General features: G+C 47.4%; 1 long non-coding RNA gene and 1 pseudogene across 1 annotated transcript; one reads left to right on the plus strand and one right to left on the minus strand.

Moving 5' to 3' along the window:
• LOC123129430 (cytochrome P450 89A2-like) overlaps nt 1–10,767 on the minus strand; it is a 43,631-nt pseudogene extending 32,864 nt beyond the window's left edge.
• Nucleotides 3,731–4,994, plus strand: LOC123130242 (uncharacterized). The gene is made up of 3 exons (XR_006463772.1): nt 3,731–3,862; nt 3,961–4,135; nt 4,237–4,994. It is a non-coding gene; the product is annotated as an uncharacterized lncRNA (long non-coding RNA).
• Nucleotides 10,768–17,863: the final 7,096 nt, after the last annotated feature.

Raw genomic sequence — 17,863 nt, forward strand, 5'->3', positions numbered from 1 at the left:
TACACCATTTGAAGTTCAGTTGACAAACAAGTGTTGTTTACTATTGTCAGTGCCCCTATAAATATTCAGCTTCATGTGTAAACTTGTTGAGACATGAACATCAGAATCTTACGCCAGCCAGAATCTTACGCGGATTTATATGGCCTCAATTGCTACTGCTATCGTACATGAGTTTTGCTATGTATGTTCTATTACATTATCACTTATAAGTCAACTTGATTAGACTTCCATTTGACACATTTCTTTTTGGATTAATTTTTTGCAATCTCATGTTTATTGTTGGTTTATAATAGATACTTTGTTATTCTTATTTGTAGGCACAATAAGATTTAAGGATTTTAGAGAACATGCAATTGATTTTTGAAGTTTCTTCTAATTCTTTTATTTCTACTATCTATTCATATATTCAAATGTCTAATGTTGTAAATATGGTAGGTAAGATTGGGTAGCAGGCTATTTGGTGCTATGCAGCACAATACGCAGGACATATAGTTGCCAGGACATATAGTTGCCAGCAGGAGGGCCGAGGACAAAACATGAATAACAACCTTAGTAGTTTATATGTTCTGTTGTTGTAAATTGGATTGTACTCGACTACTAGTTCCTAACCTTGTTGTGATATATTTTGTCAATATATGTTGTATATTATCATTTCATGGAGGATTTTACAAACTGCTCTGTTGTAGATACCTATGGATTTTATAAATTTTTCTGGTGTAGATACCTATGGAGGATTTTATATATTGAATGTTTTGTGTAATGTAACTCGTTGGAAATAATATCCTGGGCCACAATTGGCAATATTTTGTGTAACCCATTGTGCTGAAAGTTTATTGGTTCAAAATTGGACTGAAAGAAATGGACGAGACTAAATTTAAATTGATCCTAGATTCATGACAAATTTCGTGACGAAAAATAGTGTCCACATTGGCAGCCATGTCATTCCAGTTTGTCAACGGAAAATCCTACGTGGCGTTGGTCCATGACGGTAAGTTCCGCCACAAAGGCTTGGGCCTAGTTTGGGCTTGGCCGGGCTTGAGGCAGATCCATGACGGTCAAGATCCGTCATGGAGGGTATGATGTTAAATTATGACGCGATATACATGACGGATTTCAAATCCATCATGCATGGGAATGCATGACAGTTTTTGGCTGATCCATGACGGTCAAGATCCGTCATGTATTAACAGATTTCTTGTAGTGGAGGCGGGGGCGGTGACGCGGGTGTGGAGGCGGGGGAGGGCGGCGGCAGGGGTGGGGTGTGCGGCGGCAGCAGGGGCGTGGTGGAGTGGGAGGTGCGGCGGCGGCGACAGGTCGGGGTGGGGGGTGCGGCGGCGGCGCAGGTCGGGGTCGGGTGTTGCGGCGGCAGCGCAGGTCGGGGTCGGGTGTTGCGGCGGCGGCGCAGGTCGGGTTGGGGAGAGAATGGGTGGAGGGGGTCGCACCGCGAAGGGATAAGGTAAAGTATGCCGACGGATAGGTGAGGACGCCACATGGCACCTATGCCGACGGCTTAGCCGTAGGCATATATATATATATATATATATATATATATATATATATATATATATATATATATATATATATATATATATATATATATATATATATATATATATATATATATATATATATATATACTGTTTTTAGGTGCACCATCCAAGTTAGCATATACTGTTTCCTCTCGGTAGTACATACTGTTTCCATGTGGTATATACTCCAAATCATCCAGGTTAGCATATACTGTTTCTTCGGTAGTATATACTGTTTTTTCAGTACTACATATGCATTAGTCGGCTTTGAAATTAACATAAATTCATCCGAATTATTGTGTACAACATAGCACATCAGCACATGTACTCCTTCTGAAATGAGGCAACCATAAAGTGTATGTATCATAGTTGATTAGTGCTATAAAAATCTTCGTATGGCTCCCCCTGCTTTTCACAACCACTTGGATTTTGTATGGCGCTCTCTACTCCAGGGCTACTAGAACTAATCTTCCTGACATATAAAAAGGGGTAGAAACATGTAAGAAATAATTAGATGGAAGTAATAAAATAAAGAGAAAATGATAAATCGGCGCTAGAACAGAAAATATAGGAAACAACAATACTGCAATTGTCATTATGTGATCCGCAAAATTACTAGTTGGATCTTTTCGCAACATACCCGCGCCTCCAACAACAGTTTTTGGAATCTCTAAATCAATTGTACCAGATGAATCTAGATGTGCACATAATACATCTGCTTATTGCACGCATTGGAATACTAGTACGGCATTCCTACTAGTACCCATTTCTGGAGTAGAAAAGTAGTGAACTGATAGATGATTGTATAGTGGTCTTGAAGGTGATCAAACGATGGCCACCGTCAACAAGAATTGGGTGCGTCTGCTCGTACGCTGACGGAAGGAAACAGCTCGCTGCCACCAACATATGTCGTCACCGCCAGCTGCCGGTCCATGTAGCGCTTGCACGGGGAGTCGCCGCGGCCGATGGCGCCCATCGACGAGCCGCGTTGGAGATGAGATCCTATGATTCCAATCTCCTGCTTCGCGTCTCGCCGTGCGTCGGAGTCTCGTTTATGGCAGTATAGCTGTATAGGAACGACTTTCCCAAAGAATAGGATCAGGTCAACTAATTACGGCGTGCTGGAGAGAAATAATTAGCATCGGATCTATTTATTTCCCATATTGAAAAAGTTAAGCGGGTCTGGTGTCGCTAGCGGGAGGGAGTATGTACTCCTAGGAGTATTAACCCATTTTCCTATATATATATAGGAAAATAGTTGTGTACTCCTGAGAGTACGTACTCTCGCTCCTCATATACCACATAGATAAATTTTTTATAGCTTATTATTATTTTCAATATACTTTATTAATAATTACTAAATACCCTAAAATGGATTTCATGAAAAAAAATCATGTGTGCCTCATATTTTCAAAGGTTTACGTATATACTGATTTGTTTGTATGTGAAAAAGGTATATTGCAAAAAGTAGGTCGTAAATGATATTTTTTTCAACAAAACTTGTATTGAGGTATCTTAGAATATTTAATAAAGTATATTGAGAATGATAAAGGGTATAATCAATGCATATACAAGGTATATTGAAGATAGGAGTACATACTCCCAAGAGTACAGAAAATGAGTCATATATATATATATATATATATATATATATATATATATATATATATATATATATATATATATATATATATATATATATATATATATATATATACTCCTAATGGAGCAGTTGGTAGGATTGCGTCCACGGTTTATTTTCGTCTGGTTATATTTCGTCTGGTTTATTTTCGTCCGGTTTATTTTCGTCCATATCCCACCACCATATCTCCTCACATTGATTTTTTTACCCTCACAATAAAAACTTTCCTAACTTTTCCAAAGTTTCCTAACTAGACACGTTATAAACGGGCATGTACCGATAGCACGTTATCAATTAATAAAATTTTGTTTTATGACAATCAATTCCAAATCCTAATTTTCCTAATGCATCGATCTTTGCCTTTTTTAAGTAGTTATTTTGATAGGGAGGGTTTAGCCACGAAAATCATCCATCCATCGTCGGCTGCATCCCTCACCCACGTCGCTGTTGCAGGATCTTCATCCGTCATCCTGAGCAATTGGGGCGGCGATGCGGGCGAGCTTCACGATAGTGGGGAGGACCAGGCCGCGGTGAAGGCAGGTCATGCGCTCCTTACGCTCCACGAACGGAACCTGCGCACGGAGGCGGTAGCGCGGGGTGGCAGCCGGCAATGAGGCGGCCGCGCTACGTGACGAGCTACGGGTCCCCCTTTGTGATGTTTTGGCATCGCTCCTTCATCGCACATCCTCAGGTTCCTCTTGCCCTTCCCTTCCTCTGTCCTCCTCTCCCATCTCTATGCTTTCACGTGCATCCAGTTTTGATTCCTCGTGTGATATATACCAAACATAGGTACGTCAATTCACTTCCTTCCCTTCCCTTCGTCCCTCGGTCCCACGCTCGTGGCGCTGAAGTGGTGGCAACAGGCGATGGCGGTGGTGTCGCTGATGGCGGCGAGGACAGCATGTGGCAGCTCCCGAAGCATGAACACGACCGCACCTCGGGCCTGCCGTCTGCCAAGATATGGGTGAGTTCTCGTGCTGCCAACCATAAACCCTCATGTCCTACAAATTCCTCAAACCCTACCGTCTTGATCCCGTCCACGCTCTGATCCAAAGGAAGATGCAGCTCTGGCCGATTGACAATGGAGGTTTGGGATCCTTCCTCTCAGCACCCACTCCTGGAAGAATCAGCGGTGCGCCACGCCGATTGAACCCCGTCGAGATCACTCGCCAAGATTGCTATTCTGAAGTTTATTGTAAAGAAAGTGAAGAGTGAGACAGGATCCGTTTATTTTCAACCGGTTTATTTTCAACCGGTTTATTTCCATCAAATTACCCCCACCCCCACGCCCACCCACCGAAACGCGCCCAGCGAACCGGGGAGAGATCCATTGATTTGGCTAAGGTAGGAAAGAATCTATTATTTGTTTGCTAAAGCAAATTGCATTAATGGGAGAGATCCGTTGATTTGGCTAAGGTAGGAAAGAATCTATTATTTGTTTGCTAAAGCAAATTGCATTAATGAAAGAGATCCGTTGATTTGGCTAAGATAGGCAAGAATCTATTATTTGTTTTCTAAAGAAAATTGCATTAATGAGAGAGATTTGTTGATTTGGCTAAGATAGGCGGTTTTGAGTAAAGTTATCTTTACTGTAGACATATAATGACAATTAATCAAGTATCAACATCATTGCATGCTTATTGTGTGGAATGTGTGTCCCAATGTTGACAGAAGGTATAAAAAGATTGTCTTGGAATTATTATTGTCTTGGGAAGATATTGCCCTGAATTCTCATTTCTCATCAGAAATTTAGTATCCATTTTCGTTGATCTTATTTGCAACATGTACAAGTCAGTAATAATCTAAGGGGGTGCCCTACCGGAGAAGATTATGATAGTTGGACAAGAAACATGGTACTGTCGTGTAAGGTAAAGGTAGGAGAAATAGGAGATAAAAGCATGCATGGTGGGAGAAGGAAGTCGAATGTCGCGTGGTAGCTCAGACATGGAGTGTGGAAGAAAGACAATGACAGATGTATGTATCTACTAGATCATGACCATGAGATATCATCCCATAGAAATGACCTTTGACTCTCATGTCACATGAATTTTCTCTTTGTATATATATATTTGTTAATCCGTGGCAACGCACGGACACTTAGCTAGTATATATATATATATATATATATATATATATATATATATATATATATATATATATATATATATATATATTATCCACGTCACCGATCCGCGTAGCACCTTCCGTATGGCCGCAGCTATGCCAGCGGCTTTGCCATCGGCATATTTTTATTTTTCCTTTTCTTATTTTATATAAATTTTTAAATGTTTTCTTATATTTATATCTATCTTTTTTATTTCATCTAGATTTTTAATTTTCTTTATAGTTATATTTTTCCTTTTTTATTTTTTATGTATTATAATTACATATAGATTTTTTATTTTTTTAACCGCTCGGCCCTATCCTCTCCCGAAACCACACACAAGGGAGGGGAGAGGAGGCGCCGAACTCGAGCAGCTTCGTCCTCCAAGGCCGTGGCCTGGTCGCGGGTATGGGAGCGCCATGGCCGCCGCCTCACGTGCTTGATCTGGAGCTTAGTTCGTCAGGTGAGTGAAGGGGGAGGGGGTCGTCGACGGTGGGGGTGGGGGTGGGGGCGGGGTAGCTTAGTTCGTCAGGAGAGTGAAGGGGGAAGGGGTCGTCAACAGAGAGACACCTAGAAGCAACATCCGGGCCAGACCGACAGCTACACCCCCTTCGTGTAGACCCGACGCGTCCGTTTCCTCCCTCGAGGTGCCGGCGGTGGCGCCTTCCGTGAGGGGGGCCAAACCCCGGAGACGCGTGTCGCCTCTTCGGACATGCCACCGCACCACCCCGGATGTATGAGGGGCCGGTGCGATGCTCCGGTGGCATTGCTACCCCCCAGGGCCCCCGTCCCGCCTAACCCTAGGGCGGTTGACCACGAGATCTAACCCTTTGATTTTCCACGGACGGGCTTTGAACAGTGGACCTCTCCACCCGCTTGTGTCAGATCAGCTCAGAAGGACAGCTGGAAGCAACATCCGGGCCAAACCGACAGCTACATCCCATCCATGTAGACCCAACGTGTCTGTTTCCCCCCTCCATGTGCCGGCGGCGGGCGGGCTTTGACTCTGCACGGACGGGCTTTGACCAGTGGACCTCTCCACCCGGTTGTGTTAGGTCAGCCCATAGGAACACTTTGGAGCAACATCCGGGCCAGACCCACAGCAAGATCCCCTCCGTGTAGACCCGACGCGTCTGTTTCCCCCCTCCAGGTGCCGGCAGTGGCGTCGTTCATGAGGGGGGCCAAACCCTGGAGATGTGTGCCGCCTCTTTGGACATGCCACCGCACCACCCCGCATGTATGAGGGGCCGATGCGATGCTCCGGTGGCATTGCTGCCCCCCCCCCTCCCCCAGGCCCCCCGTCCCGCCTAACCCTGGAGCGGTTGACCACGAGATCTAGCCCTTTGACTTTCCATGGACGGGCTTTGAACAGTGGACCTCTCCACCCGATTGTGTCAGGTCGGCTCAGAGGGACACCTGGAAGCAACATCCGGGCCAAACCGACAGCTACATCCCCTCCGTGTAGACCCGACGCGTCCGTTTCCCCCCTCGAGGTGTCGGGGGTGGAGCTGTCCGTGAGGGGGGCCAAACCCCGGAGATGTGTGCCGCCTCTTCGGACATGCCACCACACCACCCCGCATGTATGAGGGGCCGGTGCGACGCTCCGGTGGCATTGCTACCACCAGGGCCCCCGTCCCGCCTAACCCTGGAGTGGTTGACCACGAGATCTAGCCCTTTGACTTTCCATGGACGGGCTTTGAACAGTGGACCTCTCCACCCGGTTGTGTCAGGTCAGCTCAAAGGGACACCTGGAAGCAACATCCGGGCCAAATCGACAGCTACATCCCCTCCGTGTAGACCCGACGCGTCTGTTTCCCCCCCTCGAGGTGTCGGCGGTGGCGCCGTCCGTGAGGGGGGCCAAACCTCGGAGACGCATGCCGCCTCCTCGGACATGCCACCACACCAGCCCGCATGTATGAGAGGCCGGTGCGATGCTCCGGTGGCATTGCTACCCCCCCCCCAAGGTCCCCATCCTGCCTAACCCTGGAGCGGTTGACCACGAGATCTAGCCCTTTGACTTTCCACGTACGGGCTTTAAACAGTGGAGCTCTCCACCCGGTTGTGTCAGGTCAGCTCAGAGGGACACCTGGAAGCAACATCCGGGCCAAACCGACAGCTACATCCCCGTCGTGTAGACCCGACGCGTCCGTTTCCCCCCTCTAGGTACCGGCGGCGGGCGGGCATTGACTTTGCACGGACGGGCTTTGACCAATGAACCTCTCCACCCGGTTGTGTTAGGTCAGCCCATAGGAACACTTTGGAGCAACATCCGGGCCACACCCAAAGCAAGATCCCCTTCGTGTAGTCCCGACGCGTCCGTTTCCCCCTCCAAGTGCCGGCGGTGGCGCCGTTCGTGAGGGGGGCCAAACCCCGAAGACGTGTGCCGCCTCTTCGGACATGCCACCGCACCACCCCGCATGTATGAGGGGCCGGTCCGACGCTCCGATGACATTGCTACCCCCAGGGCCCCCGTCCCGCTTAACCCTGGAGCGGTTGACCACGAGATCTAGCCCTTTGACTTTCCATGGACGTGCTTTGAACAGTGGACCTCTCCACCCGGTTGTGTCAGGTCAGCTCAGAGGGACACCTGGAAGCAACATCCGGGCCAAACCGACAGCTAAATCCCCTCCATGTAGACCCGGCACGTCCGTTTCCCTCTCGAGGTGTCGGCGGTGGCGCCGTCCGTGAGGGGGGCAGAACCGTGGAGACGCGTGTCGCCTCTTCGGACATGCCACCACACCACCCCGCATGTATGAGGGGCCGGTGCGACGCTCCGGTGGCATTGCTACCCCCCCCCCCCAGGGCCCCTGTCCCGCCTAACCCTGGAGCGATTGACCACGAGATCTAGCCCTTTGACTTTCCACGTACGGGCTTTGAACAGTGGAGCTCTCCACCCGGTTGTGTCAGGTCAGCTCAGAGGGACACCTGGAAGCAACATCCGGGCCAAACCGACAGCTACATCCCCTCCGTGTAGACCCGACGCGTCCGTTTCCCCCCTCTAAGTGTCGGCGGCGGGCGAGCTTTGACTTTGCACGGACGGGCTTTGACCAGTGGACCTCTCCATCCGGTTGTGTTAGGTCAGCCCATAGCAACACTTTGGAGCAACATCCGGGCCAGACCCACAGCAAGATCCCCTCCGTGTAGACCCGACGCGTCCGTTTTCCCCCTCCAGGTGCCGGAGGTGGCGCCGTTCGTGAGGGGGGCCAAACCCCGGAGACGCCTGCCGCCTCTTCGGACAGGCCACCGCACCACCCCGCATGTATGAGGGGCCGGTGCGACGCTCCGGTGGCATTGCTACCCCCAGGGCCCCCGTCCCGCCTAACCCTGGAGCGGTTGACCACAAGATCTAGCCCTTTGACTTTCCACGAACGGGCTTTGAACAGTGGACCTCTCCACCCGGTTGTGTCAGGTCAGCTCAGAGGGACACCTGGAAGCAACATCTGGGCCAAACCGACAGCTACATCCCCTCCGTGTAGACTCGAGGCGTCCGTTTCCCCCCTCGAGGTGTCGGCGGTGACGCCGTCCATGAGGGGTGCCAAACCCCGGAGATGCGTGCCGCCTCTTCGGACATGCCACCACACCACCCCGCATGTATGAGGGGCCGGTGCGACGCTCTGGTGGCATTGCTACCCCCCCCCCCAAGGCCCCCGTCCCGCCTAACCCTGGAGCGGTTGACCACGAGGTCTAGCCCTTTGACTTTCCACGTACGGGCTTTGAACAGTGGACCTCTCCACCCGGTTGTGTCAGTTCAGCTCAGAGGGACACCTGGAAGCAACATCCGGGCCAAACCGACAGCTACATCCCCTCCATGTGGACCCGATGCGTCTGTTTTCCCCCTCCAGGTGCCGGCGGCGGCGCCGTCTGTTAGGGGGGCCACGCCCCGGAGACGCGTGCCGCCTCTTCGAACATGCCACAACACCACCCAGTTGTGGTAGGTCATCCCATAGAAACACTTGGGAGCAACGTCCCCTCCGTATAGACCCGATGCGGCTGTTTCCGCCCTCCAGATGCTGGCGGCGGCGCCGTCCGTGAGGGGGGCACACCGCGGACGTGAGGGGGTCACACTCCGGAGACGGGTGCCGTCGGCATAGATCCGTATAACCCGACGGCCTGGCTAAGCCGACGGCCAAGACTGGGCTGTCAGTATATCTCTAACTAGGCCGACAGCAGCCGTAGGCATAGGTTTGGCCGTCGGGGTAGGGCCGTTTTCCGGTAGTGCGCCGAACGGCATCATATCTTGATCTCCTTGGGCCCCGGCGGAGGCCCAACGGCCTCTTCCTCTCCTACGGCAAGGAACCTCTCCGGCCGGAACTCGTCGGGATCCGTCCATGTTTTGGGGTCCCTCCCGATGTCCCCCAAGACGAAGTGCACGCGCAAACCGCCGGCCGGCATGGCCGTTTGGCCGACCACTCCTCCCTCAGCGCGGATGTCGCGCATGACGAACGGCGTCGGTAGGTGCATGCGGAGGCTCTCGAGCACCACGGCGTGGAGGTACGGCGCCATGCCGCGGTGGAGTATTTCTCTCTCCTCGTCCTCGGAGGGATACTTGTTGTCACCGTCGTACTTGATGTTGATGATGGCCTCGCGACGCAGTTTGTTCTGGATCTCCGGCCGGGTGACTAGGTGAGCGAGGGTCCACTCGACGCAAGCCACAACGGTCTCCGTGCCGGCGCCGAGGAATTCTAACACGAGGCTCACCATCTCGTCTTCTGTGAGGGCTCGGCGGAGACGCTCGTCATTGTCGTCGTCCTCGTCTGGAACGCGGAGATGGATGAGCGAATCGACGTATGAATGGGCCTTGCCGTCGCAAAATCGTGAAGACTGCCGCCGTGCCTCCTCGATGAGAGGGAGGAAAAGCTCGGCCAGCCGGTGGCGCAAGGCGACAGGATCTCTTTCTCTTTGCCGTCGCCTCCAGTAGCCCAAGAGCTTAGACTCGCACGTGGAGGTGGATTCCACGGCGGCGAGGATGAACTCCCGGAACTCGCACTGCATGGCCCGCACGTCGGCCTCGTCGACCAGGCCGTCTCCAAAGCACATGCGTGCAATCATGGAGAAGACAGCGGCATAGAGGCCGTCGCGGACGACCACCCCCTGCCCTTGCTTGCGGCTGACTGGACGCTAGCGACGATGTCGTCGATAGCCGCCCGTCGCAGCGGCGCATAGGAAGCGTAGCGCGTGGGGTGGATGGTCTCCGCGGCGAGGTTGCACCGCAGGGTGCGCCAGAGCGGGCCGTATGGCACGGAGATTATGTTGTCGCTCCGTCAGCGGCGGTGACCTTTGACGATAGGGATGCGGAACATGGACATTGGGCGGTTGGAGAAAGCGTCGGCGTACTCAACCAGTGCGCGCCTGGTGACGGCATCATCGCTGATCTCGATGATCGGCTGAGGGATCACCCGCGCCGGCGCACGGCGCCGGCAGATGCGTCGGAACACGGCTAGGACAAGGAAGAAGAAGGCGGCATAAGCAAGTATTGAAAGCAAAGACTCCATATATTGTTCCTATTGGAAATCAGTAAGAACCTGCTTGCAGCTCTGCTCCTGTCAGTGGTGTTTATATAGAAAAAAAAAATCTTACAGGACGGGCTCAACGCCCGTACAGGGAGCTACTCCCTCAATTCTTTAAAAAGTGTACTTCCAACTTTGTTAGAGGGTTAAACTATCTCATAGTTTGACCGAGTTTGTGCAAAAATATAGCAATATTTGTGAAATCAAATAGATATGTGGTAAAAATATACTTTATCATGAATCTAATTCTACTACTTTGATGTCATAAATGTTAACATATTATTGTGTAAATACGGTCAAACATAAAAACGTTTGACTTTCCAACAAAGTTGAAAGTACACTCTTCAAAAGACGGAGGGAGTACATTGCTTCATAATGTAAGCGTGGTAGGTCAACCGACACTTAGAGCGCTTGGCTCAAATCAGGAGAAGATAACTTGTTCCGCTACTAACTCCATTCCGACTTTGGATTATTGGTTCCCCACCACACATAGAGCTGGTTTGACAGTCAGTACGTGCATGTGTTCACTTGTGCCAAGGATGCAATATAGTGCATATAATTGCACAAATTTGCTGAGATTACTGCAAATAATGCTGAAATTTAACACATAATTTCTTTGTGCAAAATTTCACACATAATGAAATTATCACACAAGAGCACTTCAGCATGAGTTTGCTGAAAGGTGAACGCTCGGCCGGTCGCGGCTCGCTAGCGACGCAAGTGCATGGGGCCACGCTAGCCACATGTCCCCGTGACCCAACTAGCACTACCTCCCATCAGTTTTTTATTCCTTCCCCTCCTTATCTATCTACTCCCTTTCTTCCAACATCTTCTTCCTCATCACGAAGACGTCTCACCAGAAAAGTCCATCCACCGTCCGACTTGAGCTGTTGTGCTCTAGTTCCATACCAGGCATCCACGAGCTGGTTTTTGAGGGGGCCGGGCAGAGTTACGAGAGTGGGAGGTGGAGGGGAGCTGGCCTACACCAAGATATTGAGAGGCGGAGGGGCGGCACAACAGGCCACAGGCTGCGATGGTGCCACTACGTGATGCAACCGGCGGAATGGGGAGCTGCAACCCCTGGCTAGCGGAGCTACAATCGAGGCATGGTCGAGCTGCATCCAGTGACGGCCGCCAGATAGCTAGCTACAAAGGGCGGTTCCAGGAGCTGCAACCGCCCGTTGGTCGAGCTGCATACTGCGATGCACCCGACGACGAGCTACAACTGTGTAGTACAAGCTAATGGAGGGGGCGGCGACGACGAGGTGTAACGGGTGATCTGGATTGCCGGATCTGGCTTTGCTGGAACAAGTGTTTGTTTCCTGGAACTAGTAATTCTTTTTGCTACAATCATTTTCTTTGTCTGCTACAATCGAATCAATGGGAGTCTCCCTGCTGTTATTTTTGCTGGAAGCGGCATTTATTTTTGCTAGAACTAGCTTTTTTTTTTGCTACAATCGACCATGGAAGTTCTCCTGCTGAGATTGATTTTGCTGGCACCGATGTCCTTTTTTGCTGGAACTTTATAATGTTTTTGCTTCAACCAAACATTGAGGATTTTATTGCTTTTCTAGATCTTTTTTGCGGTGGCGATGGTACTGTGAATTTTGCTGCAAACCGACAGCAGGAAAGCTTCTGCTGGCGCTGGGATATTTTGTTGCAACTGGGGGGGGGGGGGGGGGGGGCTAGAACTGCGGCTGTTCGGGATCGGTAATGGCGAGCAGCGGCAAGTTGGCGAGGTCATCGGCATTGGGGGATCGTCGGGGGGCGGGGCGGGAAGGGGATTCGCGATGTTGGTGTGGCCTTGGTGCGTCGGCGCTTGGGGGAAGAAAGAAATAATTAAAGTGGGAAGAAACAAGACGACACAAGTGACAGATTGGACGGCTGCCTACAGCTATATCGTATGGCTGCGGTGCGATTGGCCCAAATTTGGGCTGGCGCGCCGGCGTCTATCAGTTTACAAGATTTTAGCAACATAAACAAATAGGATTTTTCAGAGTACAAACATGGATAAAGCCGCATAAATACATGTATTTTCTAGACATCAATCTAGTTCTAATAAAGCTCCTGAAGAAACAATTTTCAACACATTGGAATCTTTGTGCGCAGCTGGTGATTGCTTGAGTAGAACCAAAAACATATATACTCTGCTTCGAAGCATTTCACCTACAAAATGATGCAATACTTGGTCTTTAATCCAGAAGACGTCACGTGGATCTCACTAGTCGTAGACCCAATACCCACTATCAGATAATAATCTACTCTGTTTTATCTTTGTTGTACTTTGGCATGCACCAAGTTTTTATGCTTAATTCTGATGGTCTTCGTCACCTGACTTTTGTGTGCACCGTAGTGTGGCGTTGTCAGTTAATTTACTTTCTAACACCACATTCAGTCTTGTTGTGTTGTAAGAACAAATCATTCGGAAACTCTGAAGATTGGTCAGTCCCTTCCTTCGGTTGAAGATTGTCATAACTCTGAAGAAAGCGAATGATTCAGACAGAGCACATTACTTTTTGCCTATTTTGTCAAATTATCAAGCTGCGAACAAGTATCCTCTCGAAACATACCGACAGGCAAGTAACGATACAGCTTCACCTAGTTACGTCATTCATATAGAGTAATACTCCATCCGTTCCATATTAGTTGTCTCTGAAATGGATGTATCTAGATGTATTTCAGTGCTAGATACATCTGTTTGAGCGACAACTAATATGATAGAGGGAGTAGTATAAAACTACTTCAATTCGAGATAGAGTTCCACTACAAAATCTCAGCTATTTTGTGACGTTTCACTTGTGTCACATTAAATTGTTTTAATTTCGTAACAGAAAATGGTCGGGTGCCGTTTTCCTCTGTTACCCTAACCGTCACTAAAGCGTCGTCATAAAAATAAAACCTTGACGGCATCACTTCCTCCATCACACAGTATCGTGTCTTTACCAACGAACCCAAATTTGTCACTAGAATTGTGATCATATACGACCTACTGGAGATATGTCCTAGAGGCAATCATGCATGTATGATGGTATTTTTTATGTGTTTATAAATAAAGATAATCCTTGGACATTATCAGTAATGTGTATCAGCAAGTACTTGATTTGTTTATGAGACTATGCATTGTATGATGATTGTCCTAAAAGGTCCCTAGTCGAAAGGGCTGTGTGGACACCTAACCGACTAAATTAACATATGACACGGTGGATAGTTCGGTCTCGTTAGACATGAAGCCTTGGATACTAACCAGATAATATGGACTCGAAAGGATATGGTCAGATTCAATGTCGAATCCGAGTCAAAATAAGGTCCGAGTTGGACAGACCCACTATAAGGCTCAAAGCAGGTATGTCACCATCCCGAGTATTTGCGCTAGCTCAGGTCTTAGGACATAGAATGTATCGTTGTACTAGACCCATGTCGTAAGACATGGTCGAGCAAGACGAGATTTTCCTTCCCGGTCCGGAGAGATATACTCTGGTCCACTCGTGTGATCCGACCAAGATAAGCATGACCACGTGACAAGGATTATGAGATAATCCGGTTCGTGGTCAGCATCACTAGAACGAGAAAGAAGCCGGGCTAGCACAAGGATGAAAGACTCGCCTTGAGCCTAATAACATATATCGTGTGGTAAAAGGAGCAGAAGTGTGACATGTTGTGAAGTTTCACCACCGGATTCATTGCCTTGAGCCTAGTACTATATATATTAAATGAAAATCACAGCCACGTACATCATCTATACGAGAATGAGAGCCTAGTTATGTTGAGCAGTGCAATAGCCGGAGATTCACCCAAGGATAAAAGGAAACTAAGCACAACCATATTTCTTTCAAAAAAAAACTAAGCACAACCATATATACCACTAGTACATTTTTCCCAAGGATCACACAATCAAATCCTCAGTTAATTCTCCCTCCATGTATTCAGCCGGTCCATCAACCAATTAACCTGTACACACCCTATCTGTATCCTTCTTGTTTATGCATATTCCTATTTGTATTCTTCTTGCTGTCGCCTACAGTAATTATTCCTATTTTTGTATTCTTCTTGCTGTCGCCTACAGTAATATGTACATAGTTTCAGTTTCAGGTTTTTGAGCTCGGTGTCTCCTGATTCTAGCCAAATAGTCATCGTCGTTCTGCACTTGTAGCTTGAGCAGTGGTGGTTCTGTGTTTCCAATTCGGTAGATAAAAGTAACTAAGATATCCCAGTTTTTTTTCACTCTCAAACAAAAACAGATATCCTGGTATTCAGAGCAATTATTTACTAAACAGAAGACGAAACAAACTATTTTTAGAGCTCTAAGAAAGTAATTAAGCATGATGGATTCCGAGCTTACAGTACTAATGATCTAATTTCGGTATGGATGATCCAACTAACTGAACTGAACTTACCCAGGAATAAAGAAAGTTTTTCTGAGCACTTGTTTACTTTGTTAATATATCTTGCTTATTATTGTCTTATATATCGGCCTGGCTATGAGCATAACGGATCAATATGGGCTAAGAACTGGAAGGAGGATTACACATGTCAATGCATATACAGATTTCCCGCTAACCTTTGCTTGAACCGGTGCAGATGTTGCATCGCCGTCGATGGAACATATATACTATTGTATCAAGCCTAGTCGCAGTGCTCTTGCTCTTGTCCGGTCCGCATATCCGGCTTCCATGTCTAACAGAAGCATCACCTGGTCACAAAAAATGACTGATTTTACTTAAGGCAGAAGTGGAGACCCCAGGTATGGCTCCTACAGATTTAAATATTGCTCCTAATATACCTACTGTTTTAAATACAGTACCTAGTTTTATTTCGCACATTACGCAATGCATTGGTGTTAGCTTAGGAAAAACTCCTGAGGAAATAGATAGCACTATTTCGATGATCAAGAGCTTAGAAAAAAACTAGGAGTGATTTATTTCTTGCTAATATGAGAAAGAAGAATAATGTGGAAGATAGTGATGAAGAGTCAAAACTGGGAAGTTTTGACCCTGATACCATTAGGAACCTTGTATCTGACTCAGAATGTGAATCTGAGGACGATGAAGAACTTAGAGACGAATTAATTCTTTTATCATCGTTATATAAATCCAAACTAAAGCAGACTTGCGCTAGAGGGGTCAGCGTCAAGCCAAATGTCAAGTGTGGTGCAACAAAAAAGTAATCTGTTTTTATGGCTGGTGTTTTCTGGAATGCTAGGGGTTTAGGTGAACCTGAAAAAAGAATGTTTCTTAAAGAAATCATTTCTGAGCATGCTTTAGAATTCATTTGTATTCAGGAGACTAATAAAACTGATTTTTCTGATCCTTGGTTAGCTAGTATCGGTGGCAGATTTACTTTCGTTTGGCTTTGGCAACCCTCTGTAGGAGCCTCGGGTGGGCTCCCCATGGGTGTCAGGGAGGACCTGTTTGAGGTCGACACGTGCACTGCTAGTAGGTTTTTTTACCAGTATGATCGTTATGGATAAGAGATCGGGTTTCAAGTGGACTTTGATCAATGTGTACGGGGCTGCTCATACCAAAGACAAGAAGGACTTCCTGATCGATTTTGTCCATATGTTAGGTCATAATAAATTGCCCCTTGTTATTGGTGGTGATTTCAATATCATTAGGAGGATCAATGAGAGAAGTAAAGCTAAAAAACTCCCTATTTGATCTTTTTACTTCAATTCCATCATTGAACACTGGGGGCTAAAAGAGTTAGAGCTCTCAGGGAGGAGCTTTACTTGGTCTAATAACCAGGACGACCCCTTGTATGTAAAACTAGATAGGATTCTTGTTAGCCCATCTTGGGAACATCATTTTCCTTTAGTTACGGTCAGGACACTCGTTAGAGGTGTCTCTGATCATGTTACTCTTTTGGTACATACTGGAGTTGTAAATGCTGTAGCTATCAGGCCTTTTAAATTTGAGCTTTACTGGCTTGTCAAAGATGAGTTGCCGGCCGTTGTTTCTAGAATTTGGAACTCTATCGCTCCTAATAAAAACATCATGGAGTGGTGGCAGGCTGTTATGAGAAAATTAAGAAGCAGGCTCAAGGGTTGGAACCTTAATGTTGAGGGTAGTTACGGGAGAAAGAAGAGTTTTATTATTAACGCTTTAGATATACTTGATAAGAAGTGTGAGCTTGCTGGTGTATCAGCAGCTGACTATGTGCAAAGAAATAGTTTGCAAAATGATTTGAATAAAATTCTTAGAGAGGAAGAGATAAAATGGTATCAACGCTCGAAGGAGAGGGATATCAAAGAAGGGGATAGCAACACTAGGTATTTTATGATTAAGGCTAGTGGGCGGAAGCGCAAGAGTAAAATCTTTCGACTTATCCAGGATGAGGGGATAATCCAGGGGGATGATAACTTGCTCAAATATGCAACTAATTTCTATAAGGACTTATTTGGTCATGTAGATTTACCCCCTATATCTCTATGTATCCCTCTTGATGATGTTTTGTCAGAAGAGGATAAGGTTGAGCTTAGTTGCAAATTTACTATGGATGAAGTTAAAAATGTGTTATTTTCTATGAAGCGCAACAGAGCGGCTGGCCCGGACGGCTTTCCTGCCGAGTTCTTTCAATTTTCTGGAACCTCATTTGTAACGATCTCCTTAGGCTTTTTCATGACTTTTATGAGGGCAAGATTAACATTTCAAGGCTTAACTATGGTGTAGTCACTTTGCTTGCTAAGGGGCAGGGGGCTGATAGGATTCAAATGTACCGTCCCATTTGCATGCTGAATGTTCCTTTTAAATTTTTTACAAAAGTTCTTAACAATAGAGCCATGAAAATTGCTGATAAAACAATTTCTAAAACGCAATCTGCATTTATAAAGGGTTGCTACATCCTGGACAATGTGCTTATGCTTCATGAAGCTATCCACTCTTTACATAGAAATAAATGTTTTGTTGTGCTTTTTAAGGTTGATTTCGAAAAAGCTTACGATAAAATTAACTGGAGTTTCATGCTTGATGTCCTAAAAATGAAAGGCTTCCCTGAACGTTTTGTCCAGTGGACAAAAGATGTCGTTAGTAATGGAAAGGTTTCCATCACTATTAATGATGTTATTGGCCCGTATTTTGTTACCAGG

The sequence above is a fragment of the Triticum aestivum genome, chromosome 6A, assembly GCF_018294505.1.
Source record: "Triticum aestivum cultivar Chinese Spring chromosome 6A, IWGSC CS RefSeq v2.1, whole genome shotgun sequence".
In the NCBI taxonomy this organism is placed as follows: domain Eukaryota; kingdom Viridiplantae; phylum Streptophyta; class Magnoliopsida; order Poales; family Poaceae; genus Triticum; species Triticum aestivum.